Genomic DNA, 19,467 nt, shown 5'->3' on the forward strand with positions numbered 1-19,467 from the left:
ATATTTATCCACCACAAAGATTTTTAAGGAATAAAAACAAACTTGAAGATCCTTTGCTTACCATATATTACTGCTGCAAAAGATAATGAAATCTGAGAACACAGCTTCTAATATGTTAAAGTACAACAAAACCAATTGCTTTTTGCTCCTGAATATTTATGTTTGATTTTTAACAGATTTTTTGAATGAATGAAAACCTCAACTGCAAACCTGATACTCTAAACAAACAGCAGACTTTTAGTTCATCCAACAGATATTTCCTGCTATTTAAGAAATTCTGGACAGCTCACAATTTAACTAGCAAAACCACATTTGTGAGACATTTTTCCAATATCTCAAACTAGCATTTGCAGTTAAATCCTTTTGCTAAATGGAACAGAGAGCCACAGTAAATTAACAACACTAGACTAACATTATTTGAGTATGAGGGTTACATAATCTACTAGGTAATCCAAAAAACTTGGTATTATCAAGGTGTCTTCTTCTGCAGTTTCAATTCAAGATCATAGGAAAAAATCTTACAGAAACCATTAAGGTATTCATTTAGGAAACTGGCAATGGCTAGCAGATTGCCCACATGAACATTTATTAGAAGACACATTACCCAAACTCACGCACATTGTTAGAATGATTAATAGAGGTGGAGATTACTGTATGTTCACACAGATAAAACATTTTTATTAACTACATTTCAGAGTTCTTTCATGACTATTAAACTCCTGTAGCAATTTTATGTTCCGTTTTTAAGTTGGGATGAATAAAAACATGCATTTTTAAAGCTAAAATCAAACTGGTCTGAGAAATAAAAATCTTCAGTTATTAAATAAATTTGGTGTTCTAATGCTTAGCTACTACTGGAAGAGCCAGAAAAAGCCTCTTACCAGCTTCACTGACTTCCTATTCTCATATTCCCAAGTGTAAAGGCTCCAGCCCACCACATCAGCCAATGGCCCAGACTGTCATTTTAATTATTACAGATTTGAGGAATGCAGTACAGTGATTACAGTGGCAGCTTGGGATCCAGGGGTCCAATTACTCACTGTGCTGCAGACAGGCTGTCTGACTTCTGGTTTTACTTCTCTGTACCCTGTTTTTCCAGATGGGAGTAATAATAGATGGGAACTTCAGAAAGACAATTGAGGATAAATATATTAAAGGCTGTGAGTTACTCAGCAGCCACAGTACCAGCACTGAGTAAGTATCTAAAACACAGGATTTTAAGTGATTCCCCATCCTTATGGCTGCCTGCGGTGAAATGTTGAAGAGGACAATGAAAAAAATAAATATATATATATATATATATCTCCTAGCTGCACTGGGAATTGCAGTAGAATCTTCCAGTGACCTAAGAATGAGTGGGGTTATGAGACTTGCTGTCCCAGAATTATTTTGTTATTAAGCTCAATTTGCACACCTTTGATTTCAGCAGGAAGGATGCTTTCAGAGTGCTGGTAAAAGCACTTCAGTCTTCAGTTGGCTCTTTTTGCAAAGGTTCTGAGCAGGGAAGCAGCCCTGATCAACAACCCCAGCACCAAATGCACAGAGCTGCACAAGAGCAGGTACTTCAATGGCACTTGAGCACGTGCTTTAAGAGAATCAAGTGTTTAAGTGCTTTGCTTTCCAAAATCCACGCTTTATTTGTGTCAGAAATCTGTTCAGATGAATGGAGCAGCTGAGACCTCTTCACAGTTTTGATTCAGGCAGCCAAGACATTTTGAAGGTTCCCTTTGCAAATGTAATTTAGAAAAAGACAAAAAAAAAAAAAGAAAAAAAAAAAAAAAGAAAGGCAGAAAAGATCAGATGGGGGAGCAAAACTCAGCAGTAAGTGGTGAATTCTCCCACAGCTGCACTCTAAAGAACTTGGGAATCCAGAAGCTTTTTTTTTTTACAACTAATTCACTTAAATGGAATGAATCAGGCTGCTCTCCTACAACTGTAGGGTATCAGTTTGAGAAAGCAAAAATAAGCTTCTTCCCAGGAGCTTGGCACATTATTCACTGCTCCTGGGCCTGCTGACTGACTCCAAAAGACATTTTAAACATGGGAAGGATAGCCTATCCCTTTCAGACAGCTCAGGCAGGAGAGGGCACATGAGGAATCGTGTTGCTGGCAGGAGCTCCTGCTGCTGCCAGGAATTCTGAAGAGGCTCCCGAGACTGTGACCCCACCAGAGCTGGCATTCCCCATCCCCAGCTGGGGCTGTTCCCTCCAGGCTGGCATGGAGCACACGGCAGCACCGCTCCCTCTGTGAAACACCCCTTGGATAATGCAGGATTAGCAGCAGCCACGGCTTCCCAGCCAAATTCTGCACGAGCACGGGGATGGAAAAGCCTTTCCCCTGTGTTTTGTTAAGCTGAGTGCTGCCAAGCCCAGCCCCGACCTGACTTTAAGGTTTAGACAACAGCAAGAGGTGTTTTCTTCACGGTGGGGATGGGGCAGCAGTGGGAGGGGGTTACATGTAGAAGGGATCAGAGCTAAACAAGCCTGATCAAAACCTTCTGATTATTTTAGCAGTTTCAGTAACAGCATCTTGAAAAATACTAGAGCAAACCAATTCCATAACAGATGATGAAAGAGTTCAAAAGGATGCAGTATCTACCCTTCTACGAAAATCCTAAGTAACTGAATGGCAGTTTACCCACAAATCTTAAATAACTGAATATTTAAGTCACACAAAATCAACAGAAACACAGAACACCAAGAGCACAGCAGGCACAAGACACAGTTTTTCTTCTAAGACCTGACAGACCACTAGACTGAAATGTTAGTGAAGCAGGAACTGAGTTGGGAAGAAAATACCTACCCCAACTGTTCTCATGGTAGAGACTATTTAGATTTACTCCAGCCTTTAAGAGGCCACTAAAACGTAAATGCTGGTTACTCTTGCTGTTAATAGCAGCGCCAGAGGCACATAAGGAAAGGGAGACTGTTCCTACACATTCCATTTGGGGTGTGGAAAAGGGGATTCAGCCACTTCATCTCAAGTGTCCCTCCACTCCTCAGATTTCACATGGGCTTCTCCAGTGCGGGAATCTGTGACTCACTCAGACCATGGAACACCACCCCATGACAACAACGAGGAGCTTTGGGGTAGTATGTAATATATATATCAAGGGGGAACACGCCATTTCCAGCCTGTGCTGGAAGGAGGTGTGGAAATGTCAGGGAGATTTCCATACCCACACAGAAGGGGCTGCCTGGGGAGGCGGCGAGACGAGGCTGTGCACCCTGCCAGGACAGACATGCAAGGAGGAACACCTCAAATGCTGTGAAAAAGCTTTGCCCTGTGGAAAACACAAATTCTGAGCACTGCTGGCTACACTGAGACTCATCCAATGCTGGCTCTCAGCCCATCTTCTAGATTGGGGTGCACAGCATGCAGAGGGCCACAGGCAGAAATTTCTCCCTAAATTACATGTGGCTTTTATATCTTACTTAATAAAGCTACCAGTAAGGAGTGGGAAAGAAACTGAAAATGAAAATAAAAAGCCCTAACAAAAAGCCAAACCAACCAACACTCTACCTGAGAAATAAAAAAAAAAAAAAAATCCCTCATCCAACATAATCCCAAACCCAATCAAATCCCCAAAAGAGATGAAGTATATGGGAAAGAGGAAATGGGGAGCAGACAAACTGCCTTGAAAGCTGAGTTTGTGAAAGCCTCAGTAGCAGCTCTCCAAGGTTTACAAGTACACTTAAGCACCATACACAGCTTAATCCAAATGTGGCCTGCTCCTCAAAACCTCCTGCTGCAAAGTTCAGAGACAAAACACGTATGGCCATTTTTCATGCTGTGACACTCTTCAAACAATAGCTCAGCCTACCTTAAGTAAGTATTTCTTATTCTAACAAGTACAAGAACAGAGCATCACAGAAATAATCACTCCTAGATACAGAATACCCCATGCTGTTCATATAATTTGCTATTCACCTGGTGTTTCACAGACATTTCAGTCAATTCCTTACTCAGACTCAGGTATGTATATTTGTTCTTACAAATACTACTGGAGGAATATTTCTATTTTGTTCTCTAATGGCACTGTAAAGGACATCTTCGAGTTCACTTGTTGATTATGGTCTGCTAACACTCTAGGCATGAACTTAGAAACACTCTCTGCCAAGTCTTGGCTAATCATAAGGAATGAGGAAGAACAGACATTCAACTTAGGGACACCACCTGTGAAGGAAGCAAGTATGTGACACCTAAACCTGTCCCATTATTCACTGCTCAATGGTCTGCTGCTGCTGAAAACAAAAAGGGCAGAAATTAAAAGATAATGCAGAGAAGTTACACCCCCAGCACACATCCATTAAGGACAGGGATCCAGAAATAGCATGTATCACTGAATCTCAACTAACATGGGAAAGGGTGTTGATCTGAGCTCAGAAATAGTGAGCAAAAAGGCTTTTGGTTAATTGAGTCTTCTCATTCAAGAGACCAAGAACAAAAAACATACAAAAATCTATACAAAGACTTGTTTTCAGGACAGAGGAGGACAATATACAACATATACAACAATATATATGCCCCTTCCAGTGTTTGGTAAACCACTTGCCTATAAATAAGCAATTAAAAGGAAACTCAAACAGATTTCCATTCCCTCTGACACCTACAAAACCAAATCACTGATTATGCATTTAACTCTACATCAACTCCCCAGGAATGAAGTGTGATTAATATACACTGAAGAAATCAATGTTCTCTCCTGGGTAATGCTTCTGAGTTATGATCAATGCATGCAGATAATGCATTTGCACACAACTCTGACCTCCTGCTTGTTGGAGGGATCTAAAGATACAGGCATTTACTGATAGCAGTGACCTAAAATGCTGTATTTCTTGGAATAACTATGTTAGGTGGTTTGGCATATTTTAAGTCACTTTATGTTATTTTAACCAAGAATGGGTTTCAGATGTCAGAGTGTAACAAAGGACTAAAAAGTAATGCACAGTATTTTATTGACAGTAATAGCTGTGTTTCACTTGGGACCAACCAGTTCATGGTTATGAATGAAAGTCATTTTGTAGACTTCTCAACAGAATAGGTTTCAGCTAACTGAACACAAATACACAAGAATTCCAGGCAAGGTGAAATACAGGATCACAGTCACATAGCATTCAACTATATGTAAACCCCCATAAATCCATGTTAGAGACCCAGATGATTTGTGTTTGGGTTTGTTTTTTTTTAAAGTGAGTGGAGGGGACACTACAGCTTCTGTTGTAATAGGAGACTTCAGCTTATTGTGGATGATGTTTACAAAGGTTGTTGTGGACATAGAAAATGGCTCATATACCTACATTTAAGTGTGAAAGGAAAAATCTGCATTAGCAAGATGGTCTCTACTAGCTAAGTTCAAATAATTTATTTTTTTTCCTCTCCAAAACAGCAATAACACCAAGCCAAATTCAAGATAAAATGTAAGAACCAGCTTTAGTGAAACCTTGGGAGAAGAGGCTCATAACATCCTGTAAAGACAAAAGGACAAAGAGTCCTTATCATGATACCAGAGTTAATCTAAAAACATTCACAGCATAAATCCCTAAATAAAATGTTAAAAGGACTTGAAGTCATATAGATGTATACAGGCAATCATCTGACCCTCACACATAAAAAACAGGACCTCACCTCTAGCCATGAATCAAGTGAGAACAATTACAATACCAACTTAACTCAAAACCAGTGAAAATAACATTTACTGCCACAAAGGCATAGCAAAACCAATGGATAGCTGGTAAGGGGAAGTGTTTAACTATCCTTCACTGTAAGGACATACACTTGGAAATAATTTCCCAAAGTTTATGCTGCTAATGGTGCCATGCATTTCGAGAAGACAATATGCCATCACAAATTTGTGGAAAGGAAACATTTATATCTGTTTTTAATGAGTTCTTCATGGAGATAACAACTGCAATAGCAAAAAAATAAAGCTACTTATTATTATTGCTTGTCCCATTACTGTCAAGAGAGTCAAAACACATGCTTATGCCAAATAAAAAAGTATAAAACAAAGTAACATAGAGATGTGACTGATTTTAGAAGAAAGCATGTGATTTTCTCCATAAAATAACATTATCCCAAAAATAAAAGACTTGTTAAAAATAAAACTATTACTCCATATTTGCACAGAAGTATTAGCTAATTTGGGACCCTATTTCACAATGCCCCTGAAACCAACAACCTCACTAAGGCTTTATGAACCCATATGCCCAAAGTGCCAGTGTTACACCAACCAACTCTGCTACCCTGTTTGCTGGTGTTTAAAATAAGGGCTGTGCTCAAGAATCGGCTGAGTGCACGTGGCACAAAGCTCCTGCAAGGCAAGCCAGACTGAGGACCTTGTCACAGTCCAAAGAAACCCCAAAGATCCTGCCAAGGGTCTGTTCTGCACTTCTCCCGTGGGAACACGGATTACAAGTGGCATGAGGCAGGACAAAGAGCAGGAACTACTTTCAGTGCTGAGCCTCACTCAATGCCAAACTAAAGCACAGTCACTGGTGAGATGGTTGGAGAGAAAACCCCACCTCCAGGCAGAAGGCCCATGCTGAATTTAGAAGAGTTTATTGGTGAGCTAAAGATGTCTTTGTAAGAACCATTCCCAAGAACAACAAAGTCAACGTCTTCAAACCCACTGAAATTTTAAAAGATGACTGAAAATTTAACTGACCCAAATATTTTAATTTTTATATTTTACTAAGGTATCCTGTGAAGCTGGAGTATAAATCCTATTAAACTGAACTTAGTTTGTCCATCCCTAAAATAGATTTGACATACAAACACAAACACAAGGTCAAGGTCACAGATCAGCACGAAAGATTACAAAGAGGACTGATGTAAGAGCTGGCATTTGATCAAAGCTCCTGGATGTATCTTTTTTTTTAGTAGACTTACCAGAAATACCACTACACTTCGTTTTCTTCACATTGGTACACTGCATATTTTAAGCATTCCCTGCATTTAAGAGCAGCTGCTCTGTCCTTATTTATTTTGATAAGAGCTATTAGGCAGCACAGCAAATAAACTAAGGAAAAGCTCTTATGTTAAATGAAAAGGAAGCGAAAGACACTTTTTGCCATCCTTTTCACTCTATTCAGCCATTGCTTATACACATTAAATTACAAATCTAAAAGGAAAACCCACTCAAATGCATAGCAAGACCAGGATAAAGAATCAGGACCTCATGTTTTAACTTGCAGCAGTTCAAGACACTTATCATATATAACAATTGTATATTTGGATGTGCACTTCCAAGCACAACACTTGATTATTTATCCTAATTATCTGTGTGCACAGCTTATATTTCTCAATTAACAAAAAAAACCTCAAGGTCTGTGCAGAACACAATCAAACTAACCTCTTCTGTAATCAGGACAACATTTACCTCCTAGAAAGCCTCTCTAATGCTGAAGGCTGAGTAAGTGAGCAGATTAAACACAGTAGCAACAGTTGAAAGCCTCATTAAAACTCAGCTGCTGAAAATAGTCAGCAATGCAAGTCATTCACTGATCTATCCATCCATCCATCCACGCACTGATACATTCTCCAAGCTTTAAACACATGCAGCAGAGATTCAGCTTACAGGTCACGTCTACCACATGCACCCTTCCGATGCCTGAACACGAGGAAGAGGTGTCTGGGGTGACACCATGGCATTCGAAGCTGCACTGCTGCCACAAAGTTTAGATGCTCATTGTAATAGGCACTAAAGAATAGTGTGGGGCTTGTACTCTTAATTCTTAACCCCCACTTTCCACACCAGCACTGCTCTGATGTTAGTCTAGACACGAGTGGGAGCAATTTATCTTTAGACAGAGAGATATATCTATAACTAGGACTGCCTGTGTTAATACTAAAGCTTTTACAGGAACCCATTTGGGGTGACCTAGCTCACTAGTATGTGGGCATCTTGGACATTGCCAGTAAAACCTTCATGCCATCACATATTCTCCTGCACCTTGTTTCAGCTATTTAACTTCTGTTTACTGATTTTCCTCCATTTTTGTAGAGGTAGTACATTTGCAGCTCTCTACCTGTATGACTTGGTTGTCTCAGCTACTAATGAAAAGGCCTCAAATGAAAAAAAAGATGGAAAAAAAAGGTTTAAAAACTTGTCTCCTTTTTGAAAATATCCTTCACAAGAATTAGGTTGTCACCCTTTTAAGGTATAGCACTGCCTGAGCTACTAGGGCCAGATACAAATCACTCCTGGAGCCTGGGATGCCAGCTTCTCAGCACTGTGGTATAGGTGCTTTTAACTCTGTTAGTGATTCATCAGACCTTAAAACAGTCACTGGTTTAAGATCAAATTGATTTAAGTTGTAGACCTCAGGGCAGTACAACTCTGCTCTTCCTTAGTCCCCCTTTTGTAAGCGCTTTCAGCAAAATGGGAGAAAAGGGAAGGTTGGTTAATTTTCTTTTCCCCAAATGGAATTTCTATCCTTCCTACTTTGTGAAAAGCTGATAAAGCTTCTCACTGCATTGAAGAGTTAGAAAGGGAAAAATAAAAGAAAGTAAATCAGACAATGACTACAACAAACCAGCAGAAGATCTTTCCACATCCACAAATCAGCAGCTTACTCTGAGAACCAAGCACACATGAAAATGTGTATATAGGACACTTCACAACTAAAAACATTTTAGGAAACACATCATTATTAGCAGTACAACTGCCCAACATGTGAAACCCTACAGCAAGTTTATGTGGAGTCACATAGCTTTTTTTTAAGTTTACAAACACATGAAAAAGCCTTTGCTTTAACTGAGCTGCATTACAGTGAATAACTGTTCATTCAGTGTCATGGCAAGTCTCCTCTCAAGCTTATACTATAAAAACCCTCTTTAATCTTCACAACCAAACCTTTGATAAAACAAGTCAGCAGCCATTGTGGGTTTGGGTTTTTTCCTTTTAAATACAAGCTTACACTCTTTACACACAAAACCTGCAGAAGCAAGAGTTTTCCGCTTGTTCTGAACACTGGATAAAATCCCCCATTTATTGAGCAGCAGGGATGTGCAGGCTGCTGTCAGTAGCCAGCAGTGGTTTTGGCTGTGACGCCATGTAGAAAATATCTGCAAGCCAGTTCTTATCCATTGCTCTTTGGAGAGCTGGAACAGGCATCTTTCCACACAGTGATCCAAATGTAAAGCACTTCAAGGGTGCTGTCTTTTAAAGGGGGTAATGACAAACAGGAGCAAACAACCAGCCAATACAGCAACAACAATAAATATCACAGCTAGCAAAAAGTACTTCTGGTCAATTCAGCGGACAAGAGTCCACAACAATGGATTATGTTGAAAGACTGGATGGCTATCAATCCTCAATTCTGTAAAGGTAAAATTTTTACTTATTTTTTAGAAAAATTATTGTCCATAGTTACATTTACAAGTGTGAAATGTCAAATAAATTTCTAAAAATCTTAAAACACCCTATTGATGAACAGTGTAGTAGTTCTTGAACTTTGTACTTCCTTTTTACTTATTTTCCCTCACCTAAGTACACCTATCAATTTTAAAGGGACAATAAAATAATGACAAAGTTATGCAGATTTGTGCATGAGAGAGGCACCTAAATGATTCAAAAAATATTAAAGTTACAGACATATGCATAGGACCACACTAAAACCCAGGAATACATCACCAGTTCAAGCATCATGACTACTAAAAGCAAACTAGTTAACATTTGAAGTTTCACTGTTCTTCTATTATTCAGGACACAGCATGGGATTTCCGAGATGTGCAACATCAGTTATTCCAGAGTTCCTATTCCTTCAAGTTGTTCAACACACAGCAACTATTGCAGGTGATTTGGTTTCCCACATGCTGGAAGTCCTGTATCAATCCATCCTCAAATAAAATTTGTAACAATGAAAGGCAGTGGGAGGTACGTGGTGAATTTCTCTCTGCAAATCTTGTCTCAGCCTTGGGGGAAATAGCTCAAAATTACTGTTTTAATTTATTCACTTGATGAGTACTGAAAGAATGTGGTGAGAGTGGGGGAAGTTGTCATAACAAAAGACCTAAAAGTCAAGAATCTAGCAAATAAACAGGTGAAACTGCACCAAAGTAGCTGAAGCCATGTATGATGTAGTATAAAGGCATTAGCTGATAGCTATTATCTATAAGCCAAAAGTATGGATTCAGCTGATCAGCTATGTATTATTTCCAGTTTACCCTGCCAGAACAGAGATTTGGACATGGCTGACAGGTCCCAACCCATGTTCTCTGTGTTATATAAAGCCATCTTTCCTTGACGTAACTGGAAGAGTCATTTCCCAGCTCAAGGTAACATCAATAATGCCAGTGTTTTCTAAATCAATATATAGTAAGGCCTTGTCAATAACCTGAAGGCAAGTTTCACTGACTGCCTGCATTATTACAAAAGCACATTTTTTTGATTTCTTTTCTTTTTTAGTCTATACATAATCTTGCAAAAGAAGGATAGTTTTGTTCAAATTCTGTTGCTCAATTTCATCAGTGAGTGAGACCAAAAGAACTGAAATGAACACATTAATGTGATTTCATTCAGTAGCAGTTAAGACTTGTGAGTACCTGCAGAATCTCACAGAACCACAAACACTCCCAAATACCAAATAAATACTGAAGCAAATCATATTGGAAAGGGAAGTACAAGCCAAAGAGGGCAACAAAGGAATATCAGAGGGGGAAAAAAACTTAAAAAACCCAGAACCCAAAACATTTTCTCAAAGGGACTTATTGCTCTTAAAAGCATAAAATTAAAAATCCATTTTTTGAGAAAAAGCCAGAACTTCTGGTGGGCAGTTGAACATGTCTTCAGCCTCTCAGGAAACTTAGCAGATTGTTAACTTGGCACCCTAGTTAGCAATGTCAGGAGAATGAGATCAGGACTATACAGGGATGTGAAATGAACCATCTTCTGACTGGGAATTCCTGAGAGGGATAAGGACTATAACAAGTGTGAATGAGATAAAGTTACCATGCCATGTCCAGGGTGAGAAAAAAATACAGGTTAATAAACTTTTCAAGTTCAGGGCAGAAACTCATACCTTTCAAATGTCAATGCAGGATCTTTGTGAATCTGGTTTTCACTCCTCCCTGCCAAAAATAAATACATTATAATCAGGATGTAGAAACTTATGGTGGAAAATAATTCTATTTCTACAGTAACAGGAAAGTACCTTTGTTAATTCAGTATCAGTTCACAAAAGGGAGCCTGTCTTACTTCTTAACAGGGTATAAACAGATTAATATAAAGTTTTCCCCAAAAGCTGGTTATACTTGTGGTTGATTTGTGAGAGTATCACAACTTGACAAATGAAACTGAGCTGAGCAAGCTGGTAAAGGTAACCTGCCAGGAGAGAGGGGATAGCTCTCCTTGTCTGGTTAATACCACCCACTTTGTAAAAAAAAGCTGTCATCAGGAGATTATTCTAACACTATCCATTTATTCCCACTATCCATTTACCCACCATGACAAAAAAAAGCCCTGAACAAACAACCAAAATGAAACCAGGAACACACAACACATCCACTGCATTCTTCTTCTCTAGAATCTTGCTCATTGTCTCCTGCTCTCATCATTACCCTCATTCAATCTTCCCTCAGCTCCCACTTCCACAACCCACACTTGTGTAGCATTAATGACATCCAAAGACCATTCCACACTGCACAAAACACAGCTGTTATTGTAATCTTTCCCCTGAAGACACTCTGTTCATATAACCCTTTATTTTAACTTTTCAATTGTTTTTCTCTTGCTCTAGATTAAGTTTAGAATTTCTCATCTGAATTCTACGAACATTAATAACTTGCATTTCTATCCACATAACCTAACCACTTATTGTGTCCTTTTTCCTCACCCTTTTGTTTCCCCACTCATTTCTACTGTAATACTCAGGCACCTCTCACACAGGAAATTCCATTACGCTTCTGCACTGCTCCCCAGGCGAAGATCATCTACACTCTGGAGGCTCTTTATTCCTCTCCTCCAGCAGTAAATTACCAGAGAAAAAATTAATCCAAATCCACCAAAATACCTCCTGCAAGACCACAAGCCAAAACACAAATGATATATGTTGCTTGCCCTTCCTCACAGACTTGTTTGTTTCCTTTTCCTCATCATAGTCTATATGAAGTTTAAAATAAATACATCTGCACCTGTGAGATGCTGACAAGTTCAGCTGGACAGCAATTAAATGAAGCCCTAGAGCAACACTGGCCTCCAAAATAAGTGTTTTCTCTTCCTCTTACAGAAGAAAAAATGCATTTATTGGTTTTGCAGTACAACAATACGTGCTGCTGTAATAACAGGTTTCACCCAATACCTTTCTTTTACTACCTATGATTGGAAGGGAAGTAAAGAATGATATACCCTAAAAGATCAACAGAACACAAAGACTAATGATAGGAAGAAAAGGGTACAAAAGGCCTAAAATATAATGTAGAAGGGCTAAAATATAGCATCAAAGGGTTCCCCTTCTCTTGAGCTGCTACTTTTAAAAGTCTAGTGAAAGCTCTTTCACTTCTCCAGCTGGTACAATGACAATATCCCTACCCTGATGCAATCTGCTCTCTCTTCAGAGGGCACAGAGGCAAGAAAGAGCAGAGAGTGAAAAAATACTGCTCCTAGGAGAGAAAGGAGATACTTCTTTTCACAGAGACCAAAACTACTAACTTACTTTTAATCATGACAACAAACAATGACATGGATGAGGAAACTTCTGAGGAGCAAGGTGAAGGCTGAGGGAGCACCTGTCCCAGGGACTGGCTCAGCATAAACCCAGACCTCCTCCAGTAAAACCAAGGGAGCTTTGTGTGTCCCAGCTGCCTTCATCAAATAACCTCCCCAGCCCAAACAGCAGACTTAATACTGCAAGTTTCCATTTCTTGGAACATAATTTCCCCACCTCAAACCAGAGTGGTTTGATTTACTGGGTCTACGTCTGAATTCTGTTTTACTGCAAATAAAACGTAACCCTTGCTTCCAAAGTCACCTCGGTATCTCTCTAGTAAATCATGCACACCAGAGCTTGCTCGTAGCACTTTGGAAGGTGAACAGTTTGACTGACCAAGAATAACCTACCAGGATGCAAAATCCACTTGCCTTCTTTATATGCTGCCAGGTTTATGAGAGCAAGTCTGTCTGTGCTTGACATTTGGCATAATTACTACTGTAAAATGTTTTATATTCCTGTAAATTCAGACTACGACCCCAAAGTGCTTACAAACTGAGATGAGATGAAGAGATAATGAAACAGAAAGGAAAGATGTAGGGGAAAACTAGGTATAAAGAGGAAGAAAGCATCAATGCCAGGAAAGATTGTGAGACTGTTCAACCTGCCTGACCAGCATGGAGTCCTAAACTATAAAAAATGATAAGCAGAAACATGTTAAGGTAGGATACTGCACACTGTAAAACACTATAATCAATTTGCCTCACTAAAATATAAAGCCAGAGGTGAAATTCTAGGTAGTCTACAACACCAGCTGTATTTCTCTACCATGTTGTAGGAAGCATTTCCACTGAACTGCAGCAAACTTTGTCACAATGCATATGAATGGAAAGTCCAAAATTTTCAGGGGTTTACACTATTTTTACAGTGATTTTGACCAAAGGAACAAGAGGAAGGACTGGAAGCTCTAAAACATCTTGACTCTAATCTGTTGCTGAAAAATAGGTGGGAGGGGAAAAAGGAGAAAAAACAGTAAATTACTGCATATCCATCACCACTCAAGACCAAAAACCTCCACTTATACGGGGGCATGGAGTGTAAGATTCCAAAAGAAAGGTTTAAAGTCTGTTAATCTTTCTTGCAATTCATTTCCACATGTAAGAGATAAAGCATGCACTGAATGCAACTTCTTTTTGCCAGCTGCTCAGTAAGACATGAATGATTCAAGAACACAGAGTAACAACAAGCTCCTTTTTGCTAATATATCTGAAAACATCTTTCTTGTGTTTCCCACGAATTCTTGTATTTCACTTCAGTTTCTTTACTTGAAGCAAGTGTATATTTTTCAGGAGCAAGCATGATCCATGTTCCTCACAAATAATAATCAAAAGAAAGATAACAGTATTTATGAAGTCTTTCTAATGCACCTCTAGAAAATCCAATTACTTGATAGGGATTTGTATGCACAATCTTTGCCACTTCAGGTACTAAAATCTCCCTTGTTTAACATTTCTTTTTGTATAATTGGCAAATTTGATTATGACCTTAATTTTTGCATAGTAAAGCTCATCCAGCCAGTTTTAATTTTAAACTGGCTTGCACTCCATCATGACTAGCTGAATGCTACAAAAACCTTTGACACCACAACCTCATAAATCTTGGAGAACAGAAGAAATTTTTGTAGGAGTGGGAAACTGTTGGTAAGATACTTCTTCCACCGCTGACTGTACTCGGTCAGCTGTAACTATGTGCAAGTGTCCACAGTTGCAAATTACAAAAAACATGCATCTGAACTACCCTTCCATGAAATTATTTTCTCTGGTAAAATGACAGTCACAGGTAGAAAAGCTGAGAAGAAGAAAATGTTTGAAGTTGACCAAGCATCAGGGGCTTTTTTGATGAAATATACAACCACAATTTAAAAACTTAATAATAATACCAATAAAAAAAAAATCTTAATGTACTCCACCACCAAGCTGCGGAGTATAAGCAACATCCTAAGTACAGAAAGGACTTCCACAGACTTATCCATTCACTACATGAATCTGGAATTAAAATCCCAAACTATTTTGGATTTGCATGAACTACAGAATTAAATTACATATTGCTTATACATAAACTGAGGTCATTAAAAAACCCCACTCACAAGCAAACTAACAAGAGGCATTTCAGTTACCAAAGACCTGTTTCAATCTGACATCTAAATATCTGATGTTAGATGGTTGCTGCTATTTACGGACTGATCATAGTAATTTCACTCCTCCGTTGTCCACCAGGACCTCTCATTACATGCACTGTGTGGGTCTAAACCATGTTGGAGGCTACTGGGAACTGTCAAAATTGCAAGAAAAGAGAGATTCCATCTTGGAACAAGACAGAACATTTCAGGAACATCCATGAACATATCACAGCAGTGCTTTGGAATATTGCTACTCTACGCAAGAGGAACAGCAAGAGCGGGAGAAGATTAAGCAGCTTGAACAGTAGCACATTAACTCCATATCCATAGCAAATAAAGATAGATTTTCTGAATTTTAGCTGAATTACAAGATAATTCTCTCCATATTTTGTGGGTGTTTTGGTTTCTGGGGTTTTTTTCCCCTATTAGTGAAACCAAACAATAATCGGGTACCTTAAACTTGAGGAAACAACAGTGCTTACTACTAAAGGAGTAGGAATTGCACACGACAGTAAATGCCTTTCTCTTCCAAAATGAGACAAATTACTGGCATTCCCATCACCCTCAGGTAAAGATGTATGTCAGTCAAATGCAGTAGTATGGGTGTTCCACTATACACACTGAAACAACATTCTCTCCAACAAAACACCACATCAGTACTGAACTAAATTATCGGTCCTGAAGCAAATATGAATAGTGGCATGATGATCAAAACTATAATTCCACCAGCTTTCCCTATTTCTCAGGGATCTAACATAAGGAAGCAGTCGTAATAAACTGAGCAAGAACTATTACAAGGATGGAGCTGCAAAACCCACTGCCCAGCAGCTCTTCTGATCCACTGACCACTTTCAGTCTCTTTCCTAACCAAGTGCAATAAAGTCCTTTCTACCTGAAGCAAGGGTCTCTCATAGCCAAGTATGTCTGTAACACATATCTAAGCACTTCCTGCCCAAACAGGTCCATTTTTACTTCCTTGCTTTAGAAAGCTGTTAAAACCTGGCTTTTACCAGTCTAATTCAGCTGCAATACACTCACAGCTCAGATGGACCAGAACACAGGGGGTGCATTCATCCCTGGTTCCACCAGTGAAGAGGCAGAACTGCAGCAGCCTGTGCCAGCAGCAGTGAAGGAACTGATGCTGCAGCAGCAAGTGAATCCAGACAGACAGATTTTTTTGCATGTGCTGAACTGCTCAGTGGTGCCCAGCCTCTGGAATGCTGAATTACTCCAAGCCTGACTGAGCTTCCTCTGCAAGTCTCCTGAATAACTTGAACTAAGCCTGAAAATACAAGTTTGCTCCCCCTCAGCAATCAATATTAGCATTTTTCCTGATGAGTTTGTAGAAACTCAAGTTCTAACTTCAAATGTTGGACGTTTCCAAATTGACCCAACTCAGCCAGTACCTTGGCTCCTATACCTACTCATTTGCAGAACTCTCAGTTACCTGCCACATTCTTCTCTTTGCCAGAGTGAGAGAAAACGGATCAAGCAGGTGCCAGTGGCTCAAACATCTAAGTCTGGGAGGAGGGGAAGCATCCCCAACCTACTAAGTGCTAATAGTCAGTGCCACCTATGGTTGAGGTTGCAGAAACAAAGATCCAAAGAAAGAAAAAAAAAAGGTTTTTGGAACTTTTAACAAAGTTTTATAAATGGCTTCAGAAGAACAGATAACACAAAAAACGACAAATAATTTTCATCTATTCTAGATCATTTACCACTGTTGCACTAGGGAAGGTGCTAGTATCAAAACCAGGTCCAAATTCTTCATATGATTTTACAACAAAAATATCTTAAAAACACACTGAAAGTTCAAATGGCAGCTTTCTATTTTCTTATCTTACCACACTTGTCTCCTCAAGTAAAACTCATCTTGTTTTTATTAACAGCTCCATTTGAACTGGGCTCTGTTGCTGCAGATGCTTTGTCCAGTGGTCAGGAAAAAGATGCCAGGGAATATTTCATCATGCCTTACAAAATCCTCCCCCATCACCCCAACAAACTACCAGCAACAGACTGTATTTTCTGGGAAAGTTAACCAACACAATAGACACAACAATTCCCTCCAGAGGTTTCGCAGCAGTCTCAGTTCAGCACACAAGGCCATTCATTACACAACTGCCTTTAGCATTAGCAGGATTCTGGTAGTGACAGCACTGGTTGAGTTAAGGCTGCCTTCAGTATCTGCACCAAAAATCTATTTACTTCAAGTTATGCAACACCTCCACTTCCTCTCTTCTTTATTATGGTACACCATGGTAACAGAAAGAAAAGGGGTGGAGATGGGGATCAAGCATTTTGCAATCTCAAGCAGGGCACAGCCACCTTTCAAAAACAGATCTAATCTGGAATTCACCTCTAAAATCTGCCTAAACTGATAATAACACTCAAGCACCAACTCTTACTTAAAACTTAGATTAAGGATTTCCAGAGGAAAAGCTGTCTCATGCAGGTAACTGATGATGGAATCAACTGCATACTTCCATTATACGCAAGAATTTTAAAATCGGATTTATTTGGTTGGGGTTGCGTCTGGTTTTGGGTTTTCTTCCTCCTTTGGTATCTTCTCTATTGCCCCACCCACAATAGAGCAGTCTACCCCAGGCCAAATAGTATTCCAAAATTCTCATCAAGACTCTAATGTCATCAGTCATGCTCAGTCAGTAAAGCTGGCAGCAAAAGTTTCAATTCAGCAAACGTCCTTCTACTTTCCATTAAAAAAACCCAAACAAGCAAACAAAAAAATCCCCACCAAAAACCTAGGAAAACCATGGGCTACTCAAGCTGATATATTCAATGTCACTAAGAAAATCAAGACAAAATGAAAAACAGCACATCATCAGTCCTCTTTGAACTATGATCTGAAAAGTCTACCTCATATCTCCAATGGTACACTGAGAACTGACAATAAACAAAATGAAACAAAATCCCCACAACTCTAAGAACTGGCTCTCCTCAACAGAGGAATTATAAGAAGTCCCAAAGCAGTCACAGCAATCTTGACTGTAAAATGTTTTCAAGGACTTAGATTTAATCACATGTCATTTTCTTTTCCTCTGATCATTTATTTAAAGTCATAGGTTGAATTATTTATGAACAAAAGTTAATTGCATTGAAATGCAGTATTGGCCAGTATTTATCTAACACCTTTTTCACAACTCAACCTCCTGTCATCAACTGGTTAAAATCTACAAAAAATGAATACAGAATTTGAGATAAGAATTAACCATTTCTATAGCATTACTGAAATTCTTTTAAATATGGTTAAATATGACAAAGTCCCTGGATCCTCCCATATGCTGTGTAAATTGTGCAACTGTTCTTACCAACTTTTCTTTTTCTTACAACGTAAGTTTGTGTTAAAAAAAAAAGTAATTCGGGGGAAGAATAGCTTATTCACAAAATATTTGGTTTGAATTAATAAGTTTTGACTGATTAGTTGCAACTAAAGTCATCATATTTTGAGTCCAAACAGTCACATCACAGACCCTCCCAAACTGGGGTTCTTCAGAAATTTTCTCAGCTGTCAAGAGATCTCAAAGATCAACCAACTTGCATGTATAAGGCTGTATTGACACTGTCTGCAAGGTGTAAAATGGAAGCTCAAGGGTACACTCATATAAATACACCCCACATCCATGAAGTGTTAATCTTAAGTCAGCAAGGCTGTATGACAGAAGTAACTATTACAGTGCATGACTGCTGCTCGGGACACAGAGCGTTTTCCAAGTCCCTCATTTCCTTAAAGCGACTCATTTACTTGTCACCTGCCAGGACAAAGAGTGGAGAGAGGATTTCACAAATACCTCTGTGGCTTGTGCATGGTGATAACACACCAGGAAAGATAGATTTTCATTTTCTCATCAAGTTATTAGATTAGGTTTACACACAGATTTAAATGCCCAGGAGGAGTCTGCCACCTGTCCTAAACTTAATTAGTCAGGAATGTCTGCATGACAAGAGCAGATACTTCAGATGTTTTGGACTGACCACAAGCAAACATCCAAATAATCAGCAACAAAATTTCAGTGATGCCAAGAACGAACCACTAAGCACAGCCCTCTGTGAAACAGCCTGAATTTTATTAATGGAGTACTTCATACTTCCCACACAACTGACATCAGCTGAGCATCTGTAAAACCAAAGAATCAACTATGTGAAGTCTACAGCTGGGTTAAGGAAACAAAGAGCCCTAGATTTCACATTAAAATAGGGGTGTATATTTACACATCACTAAAAGGGGGTGGTGTGTGTGTGTGAGAGAGATACGAAGACTCAAATCCTCTAAGACTTTTCCTCAGCTTTGTTCTTGTGCTGTTTATCATAGCAGCACATCTAAGATTTGCAGGTTTTTGTACCTCCCCTAACCCCCTCACATACCCCCCCCTCCACCACCATGTAGGACCATCACAGTAGATTAATAACTAGGAAAAAACAACACATTTTCATTTAAAGAGGCAAACACATCCATGCTCAAGTGTATTTCACATTAATCATCTGGCAAAAAGCTAAACCCAAACCCCCTTAAAACATTAATTAGAATTTTATCTGTGTAGGTACGTAGCAACTACTGACACTGATGTGAGGAACTGAAGACAGAGAATTCAGTTAATCATCTCCTTACGTTGCCATTGGCAC

At 39.1% G+C, this 19,467-nt stretch overlaps 1 protein-coding gene across 3 annotated transcripts in view; it reads right to left on the reverse strand.

The window, feature by feature from the left end:
* Window positions 1-19,467, reverse strand: part of NRIP1 (nuclear receptor interacting protein 1) — a 73,291-nt gene that overhangs the window by 11,997 nt on the left and 41,827 nt on the right. The window contains exon 3 of one of the 3 annotated variants that reach the window (XM_066571928.1): window positions 11,025-11,073. The exons of 1 other annotated variant lie outside the window; for it this stretch is intronic. The gene's annotated coding sequence lies outside the window, so the exon portion shown is untranslated. Of the gene's footprint in view, window positions 1-11,024; window positions 11,189-19,467 lie in introns of those variants that run through there. One more of the 3 variants, XM_066571930.1, reaches the window with a different exon arrangement.

This window comes from Molothrus aeneus, chromosome 2 (genome assembly GCF_037042795.1).
Source record: "Molothrus aeneus isolate 106 chromosome 2, BPBGC_Maene_1.0, whole genome shotgun sequence".
NCBI classification, from domain to species: Eukaryota; Metazoa; Chordata; class Aves; order Passeriformes; family Icteridae; genus Molothrus; species Molothrus aeneus.